This window comes from Pristiophorus japonicus, chromosome 10 (genome assembly GCF_044704955.1).
Source record: "Pristiophorus japonicus isolate sPriJap1 chromosome 10, sPriJap1.hap1, whole genome shotgun sequence".
In the NCBI taxonomy this organism is placed as follows: domain Eukaryota; kingdom Metazoa; phylum Chordata; class Chondrichthyes; family Pristiophoridae; genus Pristiophorus; species Pristiophorus japonicus.
Genome location: NC_091986.1, coordinates 185705777 through 185729822, shown reverse-complemented (window position 1 = coordinate 185729822; position 24046 = coordinate 185705777). Strand labels below are relative to the sequence as shown.

Genomic DNA, 24046 nt, shown 5'->3' with positions numbered 1-24046 from the left:
AATGTTTACACTGTACACACAGAGACAGTGGAATGTTCACACTTTACACAGAGACAGTGGAATGTTTACCCTGTATACAGAGAGACAATGGAATGATCACATTGCACACAGAGAGACAGAGGAATGTTCACCCTGCACAGAGAGTCAGTGGAATGTTTATCATGTACACAGAGACAGTGGAATGTTTACCATGTACAAAGAGACAGCTGAATGTTTACCCTGTACACAAAAAGACAGTGGAATGTTTACCCTGTACACAGAGACAGTGGAATGTTCACACGGTGCACAGAGACAGTGGAATATTCACACTGTACACAGAGAGACAGTGGCCGAATGGCCTACTCCTGCACCTATTTTCTACGTTTTCTATGTTTATCCTGTCCCCAGGAGACAGTGAAATGTTCATACTGTACAGAGACTGTAGAAAGTTCACACAATTCACAGAGACAGTGGAATGTTTGCACTGAACATAGAGTCTGTGTAATGTTCATAATGTACACAGAGAGATAGTGAAATGTTCACCCTGCACAGACACACAGTGGAATGATTACACTGTACACAGACAGAGACAGTGGAATGTTTCCCCTGTACACAGAGAGACGGTGGAATGTTTACCCTGTACACAGCATGACTGTGGAATGTTTGCCCTGTACACAAAGAGACAGTGGGATGCTCACACTGTACACAGAGACAGTGGAATGTTTCCACTGTACACACAGACAGTGGAATGTTCACACTGTACACACAGCGTGGAATGTTCAACCTGCATAGAGAGACCGTGGAATGTTTACCTGTACACACAGACAGTGGAATGTTCACACTGTACATTATTCAGTGGAATGTTTACACTGTACACAGAGAGACAGTGGAATGTTTACACTGTACACACAGACAATGGAATGTTCACACTGTACACTATTCAGTGGAATGTTTACACTGTACACAGAGAGACAGTGGAATGTTCACACTGTACACACAGAAACAGTGTAATTTATACACTGTACAAAGACACAATGGAATGTTCACATTGTACACAGAGAGACAGTGGAATGTTTATCCTGTACACTGGGAGACAGTGGAATGTTCACACTGTACTAAGACTATAGAAAGTTCACACTGTACACAGAGATAGTGGAATGTTTGCACTGTACACAGAGACTGTGTAATGTTCACACTGTACACAGAGACATAGAAACATAGAAACATAGAAAATAGGTGCAGGAGTAGGCCATTCGGCCCTTCGAGCCTGCACCGCCAGTCAATGAGTTCATGGCTGAACATGCATCCTCAGTACCCCATTCCTGCTTTCTCGCCATACCCCTTGATCCCCCTAGTAGAAGAAGTTTCTCCTCATCTCGGTCCTAAATGGCTTACCCCTTATCCTTAGACTGTGACCCCTAGTTCTGGAATTCCCCCACATTGGGAACATTCTTCCTGCATCTAACCTGTCTAAACCCGTCAGAATTTTAAACGTTTCTATGAGATCCCCTCTCATTCTTCTGAACTCCAGTGAATACAAGCCCAGTTGATCCAATCTTTCTTGATATGTCAGTCCCGCCATCCCGGGAATCAGTCTGGTGAACCTTTGCTGCACTCCCTCAATAGCAAGAATGTCCTTCCTCAAGTTAGGAGACTAAAACTGTACACAATACTCCAGGTGTGGCCTCACCAAGGCCCTGTACAACTGTAGCAACACCTCCCTGCCCCTGTACTCAAATCCCCTTGCTATGAAGGCCAACATGACATTTGCTTTCTTAACCACCTGCTGTACCTGCATGCCAACCTTCAATGACTGATGTACGATGACACCCAGGTCTCGTTGCACCTCCCCTTTTCCTAATCTGACACCATTCAGATAATAGTCTGTCTCTCTGTTTTTACCACCAAAGTGTACACAGACAGTGGAATGTTTATCCTGCATGCAAAGATAACGTGGAATGTTCACCCTGAACACAGAGAGATCGTGGAATGTTCACCATGTACACAGAGTGACCATGGAATGTTTACATTGTACACAGAGAGACAGTGGAATGTTCACACTGTATACAGAGAGACAGTGGAATGTGCACACTGTACATGAGACCGTGGAATGTTCACACTGTACATGAGACCGTGGAATGTTTTCCAGGTACACAGAGAGACAGTGGAATGTTCACACTGTACATGAGACAGTGGAACGTTCACACTGTACACAGAGGGCGCGTGGAATGTTCACAGTACACACAGATGGACAGTGGAATATTCAGCCGGTATACAGAGGGACAGTGGAATAGTCACCCTGTACAGAGAGATAGTGGAATTTTTACTGTGTACACAGAGAGACAGTGGAATGTTTACACTGTACACAGAGACAGTGTAATGTTCACACTGCATACAGATTCAGTGCAATGTTTACACTGTACACATCGGGACGGTGGAATGTTCACACTGTACACAGAGAGACAATGGAATGTATAACCTGTACACAGATAGAGAGTGGAATGTTTACCTTGTACACAGAGAGACAGCGGAATGTTTGCCCTGTACAAAAAGAGACCGTGGAATATTCACCCTGTACACAGAGAGATAGTGGAATTTTTACTGCGTACACAGAGAGACAATAGAATGTACACACTGTAAAAAGAATGTCAGTGGAATGTTGACCCTGTACACAGAGGGAGATTGGAATGTGAAAATTGTACACAGAGACAGTGGAATGTTGGCACTGTATACAGAGTGACCGTGGAATATTCACCATGTACACAGAGAGGCAGTGGAATGTTTACCCTGTACACAGAGGTGGAGTGGACAGTTCACACTGAACAGAGATAGTGAAATGTTTACACTGTAAACAGACTGTACACAGAAGGACAGTGGAATGTTTACCCTGTACCTAGAGAGACAGTGAGCTGTTCATACTGTAGACAGAGAGACAGTGGAATGTTTACACTGTACACAGAGAGACAGTGGAATGCTCACAATGTAGACAGAGAGACAGCGGAATGCTCACAATGTAGATAGAGAGAGAGTGGAATGTGCAAACTATACACAGAGGGACACTGGAACTTTCACACTGTACACAGAGGGACAGTGGAATATGCACACTGTACACAGAGACAGTGGGATTTTCACACTGTACACATAGACAGTGGAATGTTCACACTGTACACAGAGAGACAGTGGAATGTTTGCACTGTACAAAGATTCAGTGGAATGTTCGCACTATACACAGACAGTGGAATGTTTGCAGTATACACAGAGAGAAAGTGGAATGTTTTCCCTGTACACAGAGAGACAGTAGAATGTTTACCATGTACACAGAGTGACAATGGAAGGTTTGCACTGTACACAGAGACAATGTAATGTTCACATTGTACAGAGAGACAGTGGCATTTTCACATTGTACACAAAGAGACAGTGGAATGTTTGCACTGTATACAGAGACAGTGGGATGTTTTTCCTGTACACAAAGGGCAGTGGAATGTTTACCCTGTACACAGAGAGCCAGTCGAATATTCACCCTGTACGTAGAGAGACAGGGCAATGTTCACACTGCACAGACAGTGGAATGTTTACACTGTGCACAGACACGGTGGAATGTTTACACTGTATACAGAGAGACCGTGGAATGTTCACCCTGTACACAAAGAGGGAGTGGAATGTGTACCCTGTGCACAGATCGACAGTGGAATGTTTACCCTGTATACCGAAAGACAGTGGAATGTGCACCCTGTACAGAGAGAGACAGTGGGATGTTCATACTGTACGCAGAGAGACAGAAGGATATTTGCCTGTACACAGAGACAATGTAATGTTCATTTTATACAGAGAGACAGTGAATGTTCACACTGTATACAGAGGCAGTGGAATGTTTGCACTCTATGCGGAGACAGTGGATTGTTTTTCCTGTAAACAGAGGGACAGTGGAATGTTTACCTTGTACACAGAGAGCCAGTGGAATGTTCACCCTGTATGCAGAGAGACATCGGAATGTTCACATTGCACAAAGAGACAGTGGAATGTTTACACTGTACACAGAGATGATGGAATGTTTACCCTGTATACAGAGTGACAGTGGAACGTTTATCCTTTACACAGAGAGGGAGTGGAATGTGCAAACTGTACACAGAGGGACACTGGAATGTTCACACTGTACTCAGAGAGACAGTGGAATGTTTTCCATGTACACAGAGAGACAGTGGAACGTTTACACTGTACACGGAGAGACAGTGGAATGCTCACACTGTAGACAGACAGTGGAATGTTAACACTGTACACAGAGAGGGAGTGGAATGTTTACACTGTACACAGAGAGACAGTGGAAAGTTCACATTGTACACAGTGAGACAGTGGATTGTTTACATTGTACATAGAGAGGGAGTGGAATGTGCAAACTGTACACAGAGGGACACTGGAATGTTCACACTGTACACAGAGGGACAGTGGAATGTGCACACTTTACACAGAGACAGTGGAATGTTCACACTGTACACAGTGGCACTGGAATGTTCACACTGTACTCAGAGAGACAGTGGAATGTTTTCCATGTACACAGAGAGACAGTGGAACGTTTACCATGTATACAGAGTGACAGTTTAAGGTTTGCACTGTACACAGAGGAACAGTGAAATGTTTACCCTGTACACAGAGAACCAGTGGAATATTCACTCTGAATGCAGAGAGACAGTGGAAGGTTTTCACTGTACACAGAGAGACAGTGGAATGCTTACCCTGTACAGAGATACACAGTGGAATGCTCACAATGTAGACAGAGTGAGAGTGGAATGTTTACACTGTACACAGAGAGACAGTGGAATGTTCACACTGTACACAGAGAGACAGTGGAATGTTTACACTGTACACAGAGCGACAGTGGAATGTTCACCCTCTACACAGAGAGACAGTGGAATGTTTACCCTGTACACAGAGAGCCAGTGGAATGTTCATCCTGTACGCAGAGAGACAGCGGAATGCTCACCCTGTATACAGAGCGACAGTGGAATGTTCACCCTCTACACAGAGAGGCAGTGGAATGTTTACTCTGTACACAGAGAGCCAGTGGAATGTTCACCCTGTATGCAGAGAGACAGCGGAATGTTCACACTGTACACAGAGCGACAGTGGAATGTTTACGCTGTACACAGCGAGACAGTGGGATGTTCCCACTGTACACAGAGAGACAGTGGCATGTTTACCTGTACACAGACAGAAAGTGGAATGTTTACACTGTACACAGAGAGACAGTGGAGTGTTCACAATGTAGAAAGAGTGACAGTGGAATGTTTACACTGTACACGGAGAGACAGTGGAATGCTCACACTGTAGACAGAGAGACAGTGGATTGTTTGCACTGTAGACAGATTGAGAGTGGAATGTGCAAACTTTGCACAGAGTGGCAGTGGAATGTTCACACTGTATACAGAGGGACAGTGGAATGTGCACACTGTACACAGAGTGGCAGTGGAATGTTCACACTGTACACAGAGGGACAGTGGAATGTGCACACTGTACACATAGAGACAGTGGAATATTTGCACTGTACAAAGAGTCAGTGGAATGTTCGCACTGTACACAGAGACAGCGGAATGTTTTTCCTGTGCACAGAGGGACACTGGAATGTTTACCCTGTACACAGACAGCCAGTTGAATGTTCACTCTGTACGCAGAGAGACAGCAGAATGTTCACCCTGCACAAAGAGACCGTGGAATGTTTACACTGTACATAGAGATGGTGGAATGTTTACCCTGTATACAGAGAGACAGTGGAATGTATACCCTGTACACTAAGAGACAGTGGAATGTGTACCCTGTACACAGAGCAGCAGTGGAATGTTTACCATGTACACAGAGAAACAATGGGATGTTCCCACTGTACACAGAGAGACAGTGGAATGTTTACCTGTAGAGAGACAGAAAGTGGAATGTTTACACTGTACACAGAGAGACAGTGGAGTGTTCACAATGTAGACAGAGTGACAGTGGAATGTTTGCATTGTACACGGAGCGACAGTGGAATGCTCACACTGTAGACAGACAGTGGAATGTTCACACTATACACAGAGAGAGAGTGGAATGTTTAAACTGTACACAGAGAGACAGTGGAACGTTCACACTGTACACAACGAGACAGTGGATTGTTTACACTGTACACAGAGAGAGAGTGGAATGTGTAAACTGTACACAGAGGAACACTGGAATGTTCGCAATGTACACGGAGGGACAGTGGAATGTACACACTGTACACAGAGACAGTGGAATGTTTACACTATACACAGAGAGACAGTGGGATGTTCCCACTGTACACAGAGAGACAGTGGAATGTTTACCTGTACACAGACAGAACGTGGAATGTTTACTCTGTATACAGAGAGACAGTGGAATGTCCACCCCGTGCACAAAAAGACAGTGGAATGTGTACCCTGTACACAGAGCGACAGTGGAATGTTTACCCTGTACACAGAGAAACAGCGGGATGTTCCCACTGTACACAGAGAGAGAGTGGAATGTTTATCTGTACAGACAGAAAGTGAAATCTTTACACTATACATGGAGAGACAGTGGAATGCTCACACTGTAGACAGACAGTGGAATGTTCACACTGTACACAGAGAGAGAGTGGAATGTGCATACTGTACACAGAGACCGTGGAATGTTCACACTGTACACAGAGACACTGGAATGTTCACACTGTACACAGAGAGACAGTGGAATGTTTGCACTGTACACAGAGACAGTGGAATGTTCACACTGTACACAGTGACAGTGGAATGTTCACACTGTACACAGAGAGACAGTGGAATGTTTGCACTGTACACAGAGACAGTGGAATGTTCACACTTTAGAGAGAGAGACAGTGGAATGTTTTCCATGTATAGAGAGTGCAGTGGAAGGTTTGCGCTGTACACGGAGGGACAGTGGAATTCTTACCCTGTACACAGAGGGCCAGTGGAATATTCACCCTGAATGCAGAGAGATAGTGGAAGGTTTGCACTGTACACAGAGACAATGTAATGTTCACATTGTACAGAGAGACAGTGGAATGTTCACACTGTAAATAGAGAGACAGTGGAATGTTCACACTGTACACAGTGACAGTGGAATGTTCACACTGTACACAGAGAGACAGTGGAATGTTTGCACTGTACACAGAGACAGTGGAATGTTCACACTTTAGAGAGAGAGACAGTGGAATGTTTTCCATGTATAGAGAGTGCAGTGGAAGGTTTGCGCTGTACACGGAGGGACAGTGGAATTCTTACCCTGTACACAGAGGGCCAGTGGAATATTCACCCTGAATGCAGAGAGATAGTGGAAGGTTTGCACTGTACACAGAGACAATGTAATGTTCACATTGTACAGAGAGACAGTGGAATGTTCACACTGTAAATAGAGAGACAGTGGAATGTTCACACTGTACAGAGAGAGACAGTGGAATGCTCACAATGTAGACAGAGTGAGAGTGGAATGTTTTCACTGTACACAGAGAAACAGCGGGATGTTCCCACTGTACACAGAGAGAGAGTGGAATGTTTATCTGTACAGACAGAAAGTGAAATCTTTACACTATACATGGAGAGACAGTGGAATGCTCACACTGTAGACAGACAGTGGAATGTTCACACTGTACACAGAGAGAGAGTGGAATGTGCATACTGTACACAGAGACCGTGGAATGTTCACACTGTACACAGAGACACTGGAATGTTCACACTGTACACAGAGAGACAGTGGAATGTTTGCACTGTACACAGAGACAGTGGAATGTTCACACTGTACACAGTGACAGTGGAATGTTCACACTGTACACAGAGAGACAGTGGAATGTTTGCACTGTACACAGAGACAGTGGAATGTTCACACTTTAGAGAGAGAGACAGTGGAATGTTTTCCATGTATAGAGAGTGCAGTGGAAGGTTTGCTGTACACGGAGGGACATTGGAATTCTTACCCTGTACACAGAGGGCCAGTGGAATATTCACCCTGAATGCAGAGAGATAGTGGAAGGTTTGCACTGTACACAGAGACAATGTAATGTTCACATTGTACAGAGAGACAGTGGAATGTTCACACTGTAAATAGAGAGACAGTGGAATGTTCACACTGTACACAGTGACAGTGGAATGTTCACACTGTACACAGAGAGACAGTGGAATGTTTGCACTGTACACAGAGACAGTGGAATGTTCACACTTTAGAGAGAGAGACAGTGGAATGTTTTCCATGTATAGAGAGTGCAGTGGAAGGTTTGCGCTGTACACGGAGGGACAGTGGAATTCTTACCCTGTACACAGAGGGCCAGTGGAATATTCACCCTGAATGCAGAGAGATAGTGGAAGGTTTGCACTGTACACAGAGACAATGTAATGTTCACATTGTACAGAGAGACAGTGGAATGTTCACACTGTAAATAGAGAGACAGTGGAATGTTCACACTGTACAGAGAGAGACAGTGGAATGCTCACAATGTAGACAGAGTGAGAGTGGAATGTTTTCACTGTACACAAAGAGACTGTGGAATGTTCACACTGTACACAGCGAGACAGCGGAATGTTCACACTGCATACAAAGAGACAGTAGAATGTTTACCCTGTACACAGAGCGACAGTGGAATGTTCACCATATACACAGAGAGACAGTGGAATGTTTACCCTGTACATAGAGAGCAAGTGGAATGTTCACCCTGTACATGAAGAGACAGCGGAATGTTCACCCTGTACACAGAGTGACAGTGGAATGTTCACCCTCTACACAGAGAGACAGTGGAATGTTTACCCTGTACACAGAGAGCCCGTGGAATGTTCACCCTGCACGCAGAGAGACAGCGAAATTTTCACACTGTACACAGAACGACAGTGGAATGTTTACCCTGTACACAGAGAGACAGTGGGATGTTCCCACTGTACACAGAGAGACAGTGGAATGTTTACCTGTACACAGACAGAAAGTGTAATGTTTACACTGTACATAGATTGAGAGTGGAATGTGCAAACATTATACACAGTGTCAGTGGAATGTTCACACTTTACACAGAGGGACAGTGGAATGTGCACACTGTAGACAGAGAAAGTGGAATGTTCACGCTGTACACAGAGAGACAGTGCAATATTTGCACTGTACAAAGAGTCAGTGGAATGTTTGCACTGTATGCAGAGACAGTGGAATATTTGCACTGTACAGAGAGACAGTGGAATGTTTACCTGTACACAGACAGAAAGTGGAATGTTTACACTGTACACAGAGAGACAGTGGAATGTTTACCATGTAGACAGAGTGACAGTGGAATGTTTGCAATGTACACAGAGACAATGTAACATTCACCTTATACAGAGAGAAAGTGAATGTTCACACTGTATACAGAGACAGTGGAATGTTTGCACTCTACACGGAGACGGTGGAATGTTTTTCCTGTACACAGAGGGACAGTGGAATGTTTACCCTGTACATAGAGAGCCAGTGGAATGTTCAACTTGTACGCAGAGAGACAGTGGAATATTCACCCTGCAAAAAGAGACAGTGGAATGTTTACACTGTACACAGAGATGGTGGAATGTTTACCCTGTATACAGAGAGACAGTGGAAAGTTCATCCTGTACCCAGAGAGACAGTGGGATGTTCCCACTGTACACAGAGAGACAGTGGAATGTTTACCTGTACACAGACAGAAAGTGGAATGTTTACACTGTAGACAGTGACAGTGGAAAGTTCATCCTGTAAGAGAGACAGTGGAGTGTTCACAATGTAGACAGAGTGACAGTGGAATGTTTACACTACACGGAGACACAGTGGAATGCTCACACTGTAGACGGACAGTGGAATGTTTACACTGTACACAGAGAGACAGTGGAACGTTCACACTGTACACAGTGAGACAGTGGATTGTTTACACTGTACACAGAGAGGGAGTGGAATGTGCAAACTGTACACAGAGGGACACTGGAATGTTCGCACTGTACACGGAGGGACAGTGGAATGTGCACACTGTACACAGAGACAGTGTAGTGTTCGCCCTGTACACAGATACACTAGAATGTTCACAATGTACACAGAGAGACAGTGGAATGTTTGCACTGTACACAGAGAGACTGTGGAATGTTTTCCATGCATACAGAGAGACAGTGGAATGTTTACCATGCATACAGAGACACAGTGGAATATTCACCCTGAACGCAGAGAAACAATGGAAGGTTTGCACTGTACACAGAGAGACAGTGGAATGTTTACCCTGTACAGAGAGAGAGACAGTGGAATGCTCACAATGTAGACAGAGTGAGAGTGGAATTTTTACACTGTACACAGAGAGACAGTGGAATGTTCACACTGTACACAGCGAGACAGTGGAATCTTTACACTGTACACAGAGACGGTGGAATGTTTACCTGTATACAGAGCGACAGTGGAATGTACACCCTCTACACAGAGAGACAGTGGAATGTTTACCCTGTACATAGAGAGCCAGTGGAATGTTCACCCTGTACGCAGAGAGACAGCTAAATGTTCACCCTGTACACAGAGCGACAGTGAAATGTTCACCCTCTACACAGAGAGCCAGTGGTATATTCACCCTGTACGCAGAGAGACAGCGGAATGCTCACATGTACACAGAGCGACAGTGGAATGTTTACGCTGTACACAGAGAGACAGTGGCATGTTTACCTGTACACAGACAGAAAGTTGAATGTTTACACTGTACACAGAGAGACAGTGGAGTGTTCACAATGTAGTCAGAGTGACGGTAGAATGTTTACACTGTACACGGAGAGACAGTGGAATGCTCACACTGTAGACAGAGAGACAGTGGATTGTTTGCACTGTAGACAGATTGAGAGTGGAATGTGCAAACTTTACACAGAGTGGCAGTGGAATGTTCACACTGTACACAGAGGGACAGTGGAATGTGCACAATGTACACAGAGGGACAGTGGAATGTCCACACTGTACACAGAGAGACAGAGGAATATTTGCACTGTACAAAGAGTCAGTGGAATGTTTGCACTGTACACAGAGACAGCGGAATGTTTTCCTGTACACAGAGGGACAGTGGAATGTTTACCCTGTACACAGACAGGCAGTGGAATGTTCACCTTGTACGCAGAGACACAGTGGAATGTCTACCCTGTACACAAAGAGACAGTGGAATGTGTACCCTGTACACAGAGAAACAGTGGGATGTTCCCACTGTACACAGAGAGACAGTGGAATGTTTACCTGTACACAGACAGAAAGTGGAATGTTTATACTGTACATAGAGAGACAGTGGAGTGTTCACAATGTAGACAGAGTGACAGTGGAATGTTTACACGGTACACAGAGCGACAGTGGAATGCTCACACTGTAGACAGACAGTTGAATGTTCACACTGTACACAAAGAGAGAGTGGAATGTTTAAACTGTACACAGAGAGAAAGTGGAACATTCACACTCTACACAGCGAGACAGTGGATTGTTTACACTGTACACAGAGAGGGAGTGGAGTGTGCAAACTGTACACAGAAGGACACTGGAATGTTCACACTATACACAGAGGGACAGTGGAATGTGCACACTGTACACAGAGACAGTGGCATGTTTGCACTGTACACAGAGAGACAGTGGAATGTTTTCCATGTATACAGAGAGACGGTGGAATGTTTACCATGTACACAGAGAGACAGTGGAATATTTGCACTGTACAAAGAGTCAGTGGAATGTTGACCTGTACACAGACAGAAAGTGGAATGTTTACACTGTACACAGAGAGACAGTTGAATGTTTACCATTTACACAGAGTGACGGTGGAATATTTGCAATGTACACAGAGACAATGTAATGTTCACTTTATACAGAGAGACAGTGAATGTTCACACTGTATACAGAGACAGTGGAATGTTTGCATTCTACGCGGAGACGGTGGATTGTTTTTCCTGTACACAAAGGGACAGAGGAATATTTGCACTGTACAAAGAGTCAGTGGAATGTTCGCACTGTACACAGAGACAGCGGAATGTTTTCCTGTACACAGAGGGACAGTGGAATGTTTACCCTGTACACAGACAGCAAGTGGAATGTTCACCTTGTATGCAGAGAGACAGTGGATGTCTACCCTGTACACAAAGAGACAGTGGAATGTGGTACACAGAGCGACAGTGGAATGTTTACCCTGTACACAGAGAAACAGTGGGATGTTCGGACTGTACACAGAGAGACAGTGGAATGTTTACCTGTACACAAACAGAAAGTGGAATGTTCACCTTGTACGCAGAGAGACAGTGGAATGTCTACCCTGTACACAAAGAGACAGTGGAATGTGGTACACAGAGCGACAGTGGAATGTTTACCCTGTACACAGACAGCCAGTGGAATGTTCACCTTGTACGCAGAGAGACAGTGGAATGTCTACCCTGTACACAAAGAGACAGTGGAATGTGGTACACAGAGCGACAGTGGAATGTTTACCCTGTACACAGAGAAACAGTGGGATGTTCGGACTGTACACAGAGCGACAGTGGAATGCTCACACTGTAGACAGACAGTGGAATGTTTGATACTGTACACAAAGAGAGAGTGGAATGTTTAAACTGTACACAGAGAGAAAGTGGAACATTCACACTCTACACAGCGAGACAGTGGATTGTTTACACTGTACACAGAGGGAGTGGAGTGTGCAAACTGTACACAGAGGGACACTGGAGTGTTCACACTGTACACAGAGACACTGGAATGTTTCCACTATACACAGAGAGACAGTGACATGTTTGCACTGTACACAGAGAGACAGTGGAATGTTTACCATGTATACAGAGAGACAGTGCAATGTTTACCATGTACACAGAGTGACAGTGGAAGGTTTGCACTGTACACAGAGGGACGGTGGAATGTTTACCCTGTACACAGGGAGCCAGTGAAATATTCATCCTGAACGCAGAGAGACAGTGGACGGTTTACACTGTACACAGAGACAATGTAACGTTCACATTGTACAGCCAGACAGTGGAGTGTTCATGCTGTACACAAAGAGGCAGTGGAATGTGTACCCTGTACACAGAGAGACAGCGTAATGTTTACCCTGTAGAGAGAGAGAGACAGTGGAATGCTCACAATGTAGACAGAGTGAGAGTGGAATGTTTACACTCTACACAGAGAGACAGTGGAATGTTCACACTGTACACAGAGACAGTGGAATGTTCACACTGTACACGGAGACACTGGAATTTTCACACTGTACACAGAGAGACAGTGGAATATTTGCACTGAACAAAGAGTCAGTGGAATGTTTACCTGTACACAGACAGAAAGTGGAATGTTTACACTGTACACAGAGAGACAGTTGAATGTTTACCATTTACACAGAGTGACAGTGGAATATTTGCAATGTACACAGAGACAATGTAATGTTCACTTTATACAGAAAGACAGTGAATGTTCACACTGTATACAGAGACAGTGGAATGTTTGCACTCTACGCGGAGACGGTGGATTGTTTTTCCTGTACACAGAGGGACAGTGGAATGTTTACCTTGTACACAGCGAGCCAGTGGAATGTTCACCCTGTATGCAGAGAGACATCGGAATGTTCACCCTGTATGCAGAGAGACATCGGAATGTTCACCCTGCACAAAGAGACAGTGGAATGTTTACACTGTACACAGAGATGGTGGAATGTTTACCCTGTATACAGAGTGACAGTGGAACGTTTATCCTTTACACAGAGAGGGAGTGGAATGTGCAAACTGTACACAGAGGGACACCGGAATCTTCACACTGTGCTCAGAGAGACAGTGGAATGTTTTCCATGTACACAGAGAGGCAGTGGAATGTTTACACTGTACATGGAGAGACAGTGGAATGCTCACACTGTAGACAGACAGTGGAATGTTAACACTGTACACAGAGAGAGAGTGGAATGTTTACACTGTACACAGAGAGACAGTGGAACGTTCACATTGTACACAGTGAGACAGTGGATTGTTTACACTGTACACAGAGAGGGAGTGGAATGTGCAAACTGTACACAGAGGGACAGTGGAATGTGCACAATTTACACAGAGACAGTGGAATGTTCACACTGTACACAGAGGCACTGGAATGTTCACACTGTACTCAGAGACAGTGGATTGTTTTCCATGTACACAGAGAGACAGTGGAACGTTTACCATGTATACAGAGTGACAGTGGAAGGTTTGCACTGTACACAGAGGGACAGTGAAATGTTTACCCTGTACAGAGATAGACAGTGGAATGCTCACAATGTAGACAGAGTGAGAGTGGAATGTTTACATTGTACACAGAGAGACAGTGGAATGTTCACACTGTACACAGCGAGACAGTGGAATATTTACACTGTACACAGAGACGGTGGGATGTTTACCGTGTATACAGAGAGGCAGCGGAATGTTCACACTGTACACAGAGAGCCAGTGGAATGTTCATCCTGTACGCAGAGAGACAGCGGAATGTTCACAATGTATACAGAGCGACAGTGGAATGTTCACCCTCTACACAGAGAGGCAGTGGAATGTTTACCCTGTACACAGAGAGCCAGTGGAATGTTCACCCTGTATGCAGAGAGACAGTGGAATGTTCACACTGTACACAGAGCGACAGTGGAATGTTTACGCTGTACACAGAGAGACAGTGGGATGTTTACCTGTACACAGACAGAAAGTGGAATGTTTACACTGTACATCGAGAGACAGTGGAGTGTTCACAATGTAGAAAGAGTGACAGTGGAATGTTTACACTGTACACGGAGAGACAGTGGAATGCTCACACTGTCGACAGAGAGACCGTGGATTGTTTGCACTGTAGACAGATTGAGAGTGGGATGTGCAAACTTTATACAGCGTGGCAGTGGATTGTTCACACTGTACACAGAGGGACAGTGGAATGTGCACACTGTACACAGAGTGGCAGTGGAATGTTCACACTGTACACAGAGAGGCAGTGGAATATTTGCACTGTACAAAGAGTCAGTGGAATGTTCGCACTGTACACAGAGACAGCGGAATGTTTTTCCTGTGCACAGAGGGACAGTGGAATGTTTACCCTGTACACAGACAGCCAGTTGAATGTTCACTCTGTACGCTGAGAGACAGCGGAATGTTCACCCTGCACAAAGAGACCGTGGAATGTTTACACTGTACATAGAGATGGTGGAATGTTTACCCTGTATACAGAGAGACAGTGGAATGTCTACCCTGTACACAAAGAGACAGTGGAATGTGTACCCTGTACACAGAGCAACAGTGGAATGTTTACCCTGTACACAGAGAAACAGTGGGATGTTCCTACTGTACACAGACAGAAAGTGGAATGTTTACACTGTACACAGAGAGACAGTGGAGTGTTCATAATGTAGACAGAGTGACAGTGGAATGTTTGCACGGTACACGGAGCGACAGTGGAATGCTCACACTGTAGACAGACAGTGGAATGTTCACACTGTATACAGAGAGAGAGAGGAATGTTTAAACTGTACACAGAGAGACAGTGGAACGTTCATACTGTACACAACGAGACAGTGGATTGTTTACACTGTACACAGAGAGGGAGTGGAATATGCAAATTGTACACAGAGAGACACTGGAATGTTCACACTGTACACAGAGGGACAGTGGAATGTGCACACTGTACACAGAGACAGTGGAATGTTCACAATGTACGCAGAGAGACAGGGGAATGTTTGCACTGTACACAGAGAGACAGTGGAATGCTTTCCATGTATACAGAGAGACAGTGGAATGTTTACCATGTACACAGAGTGACAGTGGAAGGTTTGCACTGTACACAGAGACAATGTAATGTTCACATTGTACAGACAGACAGTGGAATGTTCACACTGTACACAGAGAGACAGTGGGATGTTCACCCTGTACACAAAGAGGCAGTGGAATGTGTACCATGTACACAGAGCGACAGTGTAATGTTTACCCTGTACAGAGAGAGACAGTGGAATGCTCACAATGTAGACAGAGTGAGAGTGGAATGTTTACACTGTACACAGAGAGACAATGGATTGTTTACACTGTACACGGAGACGGTGGAATGTTTACCCTGTACACAGAGAGACAGTGGAATGTTCACCCTCTACACAGAGAGACAGTAGAATGTTTACCCTTTACACAGAGAACCAGTGGAATGTTCACCCTGTACGCAGAGAGACAGCGGAATGTTCACACTGTACACAGAGCGACAGTGGAATGTTTACGCTGTACACAGACAGAAAGTGGAATGTTTACACTGTACACAGAGCGACAGTGGAGTATTCACAGTGTAGTCAGAGTGACAGTGGAATGTTTACACTGTACACGGAGAGACAGTGGAATGCTCACACTGTAGACAGAGAGCCAGTGAATTGTTTACACTGTACACAGATTGAGAGTGGAATGTGCAAACTTTACACAGAGTGACAGTGGAATGTTCACACTGTACACAGAGGGACAGTGGAATGTGCACACTGTACACAGAGACAGTGGAATGTTCACATGGTACACGGAGACACTGGAATGTTCACACTGTACACAGAGAGTCGGCGGAATTTTTGCACTGTACACAGAGACAGTGGAATGCTTGCACTGTACAGAGAGAGCGAGTGGAATGTTTACATTGTACACGGAGCGACAGTGGAATGCTCACACTGTAGACAGACAGTGGAATGTTCACACTGTACACAGAGAGAGAGTGGAATGTTTACACTGTACACAGAGAGACAGTGGAACGTTCACACTGTACATAGCGAGACAGTGGATCATTTACACTGTACACAGAGAGAGAGTGGAATGTGCAAACTGTACACAGAGGGACACTAGCATGTTCACACTGTACACAGAGGGACAGTGGAATGTGCACACTATATACAGAGACAGTGGAATGTTCACACTGTACACAGAGTGACAGTGGAATGTTTGCACTGTACACAGAGAGACAGTGGAATGTTTTCCATGTACACAGAGCGACAGTGGAATGTTTACCATGTACAGAGTGACAGTGGAATGCTCACAATGTAGACAGAATGAGAGTGGGATGTTTACACTGTACACAGAGAGACAGTGGAATGTTCACACTGTACACAGCGAGACAGTGGAATGTTTACACTGTACACAGAGACGGTGGAATGTTCACACTGTACACAGAGCGACAGTGGAATGTTTGCACTTTACACAGAGAGACAGTGGAATGTTTTCCATGTACACAGAGCGACAGTGGAATGTTTACACAGTACACAGAGAGACAGTGGAATGTTCACACTGTACACAGCGAGACAGTGGAATGTTTACACTGTACACAGAGACGGTGGAATGTTTACCCTGTATACAGAGAGACAGCGGAATGTTCACACTGTACACAAAGACACAGTAGAATGTTTACCCTGTACACCGTGCGACAGTGGGATGTTCCCACTGTAAACAGAGAGACACTGTACACAGAGAGACAGTGGAATGTTCACACTGTACACGGGGAGACAGTGGAATGTTTACACTGTGCACAGAGACGGTGGAATGTTTACCCTGTTTACAGAGAGACAGCGGAATGTTCACACTGTACACAAAGAGACAGTAGAATGTTTACCCTGTACACAAAGTGACAGTGGAATGTTCACCCTGTACACAGAGAGACAGTGGGATGTTCCCACTGTAAACAGAGAGACATACACAGAGACAGTGGAGTGCTCACAATGTAGACAGAGTGACAGTGGAATGTTTGTACTGTACACAGAGAGACAGTGGAATGCTCACAATGTAGACAGAGAGACAGTGGAATGTTCACACTGTACACAGAGAGATAGTGGAATGTTCACACTGTGCACAGCGAGACAGTGGACTGTTTACACTGTACACAGAGAGACAGTGGAATGTTCACACTGTAAACAGCGAGACTGTGGAATGTTTACACTGTACACAGAGACGGTGAAGAGTTTACCCTGTATACAGAGAGATGGCGGAATGTTCACACTGTACACAGAGAGACAGTAGAATGTTTACCCTGTACACAGAGCGACAGTGGGATGTTCACCCTGTACACAGAGAGACAATGGGATGTTCCCACTGTAAACAGAGAGACAGTGTAATGTTTACACTGTACACGGGGAGACAGCGGAATGTTCACACTGTACACAAAGACACAGTAGAATGTTTACCCTGTACACAGTGCGACAGTGGGATGTTCCCACTGTAAACAGAGAGACACTGTACACAGAGAGACAGTGGAATGTTCACACTGTACACGGGGAGACAGTGGAATGTTTACACTGTGCACAGAGACGGTGGAATGTTTACCCTGTTTACAGAGAGACAGCGGAATGTTCACACTGTACACAAAGAGACAGTAGAATGTTTACCCTGTACACAAAGTGACAGTGGAATGTTCACCCTGTACACAGAGAGACAGTGGGATGTTCCCACTGTAAACAGAGAGACATACACAGAGACAGTGGAGTGCTCACAATGTAGACAGAGTGAAAGTGGACTGTTTGTACTGTACACAGAGAGACAGTGGAATGCTCACAATGTAGACAGAGAGACAGTGGAATGTTCACACTGTACACAGAGAGATAGTGGAATGTTCACACTGTGCACAGCGAGACAGTGGACTGTTTACACTGTACACAGAGAGACAGTGGAATGTTCACACTGTAAACAGCGAGACTGTGGAATGTTTACACTGTACACAGAGACGGTGAAGAGTTTACCCTGTATACAGAGAGATGGCGGAATGTTCACACTGTACACAGAGAGACAGTAGAATGTTTACCCTGTACACAGAGCGACAGTGGGATGTTCACCCTGTACACAGAGAGACAATGGGATGTTCCCACTGTAAACAGAGAGACGGTGTAATGTTTACACTGTACACGGGGAGACAGTGGAATGTTTACACTGTACACAGTGATGGTTGAATGTTCACCCTGCACAAAGAGTCAGTGGAATGTTTACACTGTACACAGAGAGCCAGTGGAATATTCACCCGGTATGCAGAGAGACCGCGGAATGTTCTCCCTGCACAATGCGACAGTGGAATATTTACACTGTACACACAGATGGTGGAATATTTACCCTGTATACAGAGAGACAGTGGAATGTGCACCCTGTACATAAAGAGACAGTGGAATGGGTACTATGTAAATAGAGCGACAGTGGAATGTTTACCCTGTACAGAGAGAGACAGTGGGATGTTCATACTGTACACATAGAGATAGTGTAATGTTTGATTGTACAAAGACAGACAGTGGAATGTTTACACTGTACACAGATAGACAGTGGAATGTTCACAATGTAGACAGAGTGACAGTGGAATGTTCACACTGTACACAGAGAGACAGTGGAAGGTGCACACTGTACACAGAGACAGTGGAAGGTTCACACTGTACACAGAGACAGTGGAATGTTCACACTGTACCACAGAGAGACAGTGGAATGTTTGCACTGTACACAGAGTCAGCGGAATGTTTGCACTGCACAGAGTCAGTGGAATGTTTTCACTCTATACAGAGACAGTGGAATGATTGCACTGTACACAGAGAGCCAGTGGAATGTTCACCCTGTACGCAAAGAGACAGCGGAATGTTCACCCTGCACAAAGAGACAGCAGAATTTTTACACTGTACACAGAGATGGTGGAATGCTTACCCTGTATACAGAGAGCTGCTGGAATGTTTGCCCTGTATACTGAGAGACAGTGGAAGGTTCACACTATACACAGAGACAGTGGAATGTTGCACTGTACACAGAGTCAGTGGAATGTTTGCACTGTATACAGAAACAATGGAATATTTGCACTGTACACAGAGACAGTGGAATGTTTTTCCTGTACACAGAGGGACAGTGGAATGTTTACCCTGTACACAGAGAGCCAGTGGAATATTCACCCTGTACTCGGAGAGACAGCGGAGTGTTCACACTGCACAAAGAGACAGTGGAATGTTTACACTGTACACACAGACGGTGGAATGTTTACCCTGTATACAGAGAGACAGTGGAATGTGCACCCTGTACACAAAGAGACAGTGGAATGTGTACGGTGTAAACAGAGTGACAGTGGAATGTTTACCCTGTACAGATAGAGACAGTGGAATGTTCATACTATACACAGAGAGGCTGTGGAGTGTTTGATTGTACACAGACAGACAGTGGAATGTTTACACTGTACACAGGGATACAGTGGAATGCTCACAATGTAGATAGAGTGACAGGAGAATGTTCACACTGTACACAGAGGGACAGTGGAATGTGCACACTGTACACAGAGACAGTGGAAGATTCACATTGTACACAGAGACCGTGGAATGTTCACACTGTACCACAGAGAGACAGTGGAATGGTTGCACTGTACACAGAGTCAGTGGAATGTTTGCACTGTATACAGAGACAGTGGAATGTTTGCACTGTACACGGAGACAGTGGAATATTTACCCTGTACACAGAGAGCCAGTGGAATATTCACCCTGTACTTGGAGAGACAGCAGAATGTTCACCCTGCACAAAGAGACAGTGGAATGTTTACACTGTACACACAGACGGTGGAATGTTTACCCTGTATACAGAGAGACAGTGGAACGTGCACCCTGTACACAAAGAGACAATGGAATGTGTATGGTGTAAACAGAGCGAAAGTGGAATGTTTACCCTGTACAGAAAGAGACAGTGGGATGTTCATACTGTACACAGAGAGACAGTGGAATGTTTGCTTGTACACAGACAGACAGTGGAATGTTCACACTATACACAGAGGGACAGTGTAATGTGCACACTGTACACAAAGACAATGGAAGGTTCACACTGTACTCAGAGACAGTGGAATGTTCACACAATACCACAGAGAGACAGTGGAATGTTTGCACTTTACACGGAGACAGTGGAATGTTTCCCTGCACACAGAGGGAGAGTGGAATGTTCACCCGGCACAAAGAGACAGCGGAATGTGTACCCTGTACACAGAGCGACAGTGGAATGTTTACCCTGTACCCAGAGGGACAGTGTGATGTTCCCACTGTACACAGAGAGACAGTGGAATTTTTACCTGTACACAGACAGCAAGTGGAATATTTACACTGTACACAGAGAGTGGAATGTGCAAACTGTACACAGAGACAGTGGAATGTTCACACTGTACACAGAGAGTGGAGTGTTCGCACTGTACACAGAGAGACAGTGGAATGTTTGCACTGTACACAGAGCCAGTGGAATGTTTGCACTGTATACAGAGACAGTGGAATGTTTGCACTGTACACAGAGACAGTGGAATGTTGCACTGTACACAGAGTCAGTGGAATGTTTGCACTGTATACAGAGACAGTGGAATGTTTGCACTGTACACGGAGACAGTGGAATGCTTTTCCTGTATACGGAGGGACAGTGGAATGTTTACCCTGTACCCAGAGAGACAGTGTGATGTTCCCACTGTACACAGAGATACAGTGGAATTTTTACCTGTACACAGATAGCAAGTGGAATATATACACTGTACACAGAGAGAGAGTGGAATGTGCAAACTGTACACAGGGGGACACTGGAATGTTCAAAATGTACACAGAGGGACAGTGGAATGTGCACACTGTACGCAGAGACAGTGGAATGTTCACACTGTACACACAGAGAGTGGAATGTTCACACTGTACACACAGTGACAGTGGAATGTTCACACTGTACACAGAGACAGTGGAATGTTGCACTGTACACACAGTCAGTGGAATGTTTGCACTGTATACAGAGACAGTGGAATGTTTGCACTGTACACGGAGACAGTGGAATGCTTTTCCTGTATACGGAGGGACAGTGGAATGTTTACCCTGTACCCAGAGAGACAGTGTGATGTTCCCACTGTACACAGAGATACAGTGGAATTTTTACCTGTACACAGACAGCAAGTGGAATATTTGCACTGTACAGAGAGAGAGAGTGGAATGTGCAAACTGTTCACAGGGGGACACTGGAATGTTCAAAATGTACACAGAGGGACAGTGGAATGTGCACAATGTACACAGAGACAGTGGAATTTTCACACTGTACACAGAGAGAGTGGAATGTTCACTCTGTACATAGAGAAACAGTGGAATGTTTGCACTGTACACAGAGTCAGTGGAATGTTTGCACTGTATACAGACACAGTGGAATGTTTGCACTGTACACGGAGACAGTGAAATGTTTTTCCTGTACACAGAGGGACAGTGGAATGTTTACCCTGTATACAGAGAGCCAGTGGAATGTGCACCCTGTACTCAAAGACAGTGGAATGCGTACGATGTAAACAGAGCGACAGTGGAATGTTTACCCTGTACAGAGAGAGACAGTGGGATGTTCATACTGTTCACAGAGAGACAGTGGAATGTGTGTTTGTACACAGACAGACAGTGGAATGTTTACACTGTACACAGAGGGACAGTGGAATGCTCACAATGTAGACAGAGTGACCGTGGGTTGTTTACACTGTATAAAGAGAGACAGTGGACTGTGCACCCTGTACACAAACAGACAGTGGATGGTTCACACTGTACCACAGAGAGACAGTGTAATGTTTGCACTGTTCACAGAGTCAGTGGAATGTTTGCACTGTATACAGACGCAGTGGAATGTTTGCACTGTACACGGAGACAGTGTGATGTTTTTCCTGTACACAGAGGGACAGTGGAATGTTAACCCTGCACACAGAGAGACAGTGGAATGTTTTCCATGTACATAGAGAGACAGTGGAATGTTCACACTGTACACAGAGGGACAGTGGAATGTGCACACTGTATACAGAGACAGGGGAAGGTTCACTCTGTACACAGAGACAGTGAAATGTGCACACTTTACCACTGAGAGATAGTGGAATGTTTGCACTGTACACAGAGTCAGTGGAATGTTTGCACTGTACACAGAGTCAGTGGAATGTTCACACTGTATGCAGAGACAGTGGAATGTTTGCACTGTACACGGAGACAGTGTAATGTTTTTCCTGTGCACAGAGTGACAGTGGAATGTTTGCACTGTACACAGAGACAATGTAATGTTCACATTGTACAGAGAGACAGTGAATGTTCACATTGTATACAGAGACAGTGGAATGTTTGCACTGCACACGGAGACAGTGGAATGCTCACAATGTAGACAGAGTGACAGTGGAATGTTCACACTGTACACAGAGGGACCGTGGAATGTGCACACTGTACACAGAGACAGTGGAAGGTTCATGCTGTACACAGAGACAGTGGAAGATTCACACTGTACATAGTCAGTGAAATGTTGGCACTGTATACAGAGACAGTGGAATGTTTGCACTGTACGCGGACACAGTGGATTGTTTTTTCCTGTACACAGGTGGACAGTGGAACGTTTACCCTGTACACAGAGAGCCAGCGGAATGTTCACCCTGTACGCAGAGAGACAGCGGATTGTTCACCCTGCACAAAGAGACAGCGGAATGTTTACACTGTACACAGAGATGGTGGAACGTTTACCCTGTATACAGAGAGCTGCTAGAATGTTTGCCCTGTATACTGAGAGACAGTGGAATCTTCACACAGTACACAGAGACAGTGGAATATTTGCACTATACACAGAGAGACAGTGGACTGTTTTCCCTGTATACGGAGAGACAGTGGAATGTTTACCATGTGCACAGAGTGACAGTGGAATGTTTGCACTGTACACAGAGACAATGTAATGTTCACATTGTACAGAGAAACCGTGAATGTTCACACTGTATACAGAGATAGTGGAATGTTTGCACTGTACACGGAGACAGTGGAATGTTTTCCTGTACACAGAGGGACAGTGGAATGTTTACCCTGTATGCAGAGAGACCGCGGAATGTTCACCCTGCACAAAGAGACAGTGGAATGTTTACACTGTACACATAGATGGTGGAATGTTTGCCCTGTATACAGATAGACAGTAGGATGTTCCCACTGCACACAGATAGACAATGGAATGTTTACCTGTACACAGACAGAAAGTGGAATGTTTACACTGTACACACAGAGAGAGCGGAATGCTCACAATGTAGACAGTGTGACAGTGGAATGTTTACGCTGTACACGGAGAGACGGCGGAATGCTCACACTGTAGTCAGAGAGACAGTGGAACGTTCACACTGTACACAGTGAGACAGAGGA

At 45.0% G+C, this 24046-nt stretch overlaps 1 protein-coding gene across 1 annotated transcript in view; it reads right to left on the bottom strand.

Moving 5' to 3' along the window:
- The window catches only part of LOC139274871 (anosmin-1), a 297781-nt gene that overhangs the window by 168866 nt on the left and 104869 nt on the right, over window positions 1-24046 (bottom strand). The window lies entirely within an intron of this gene.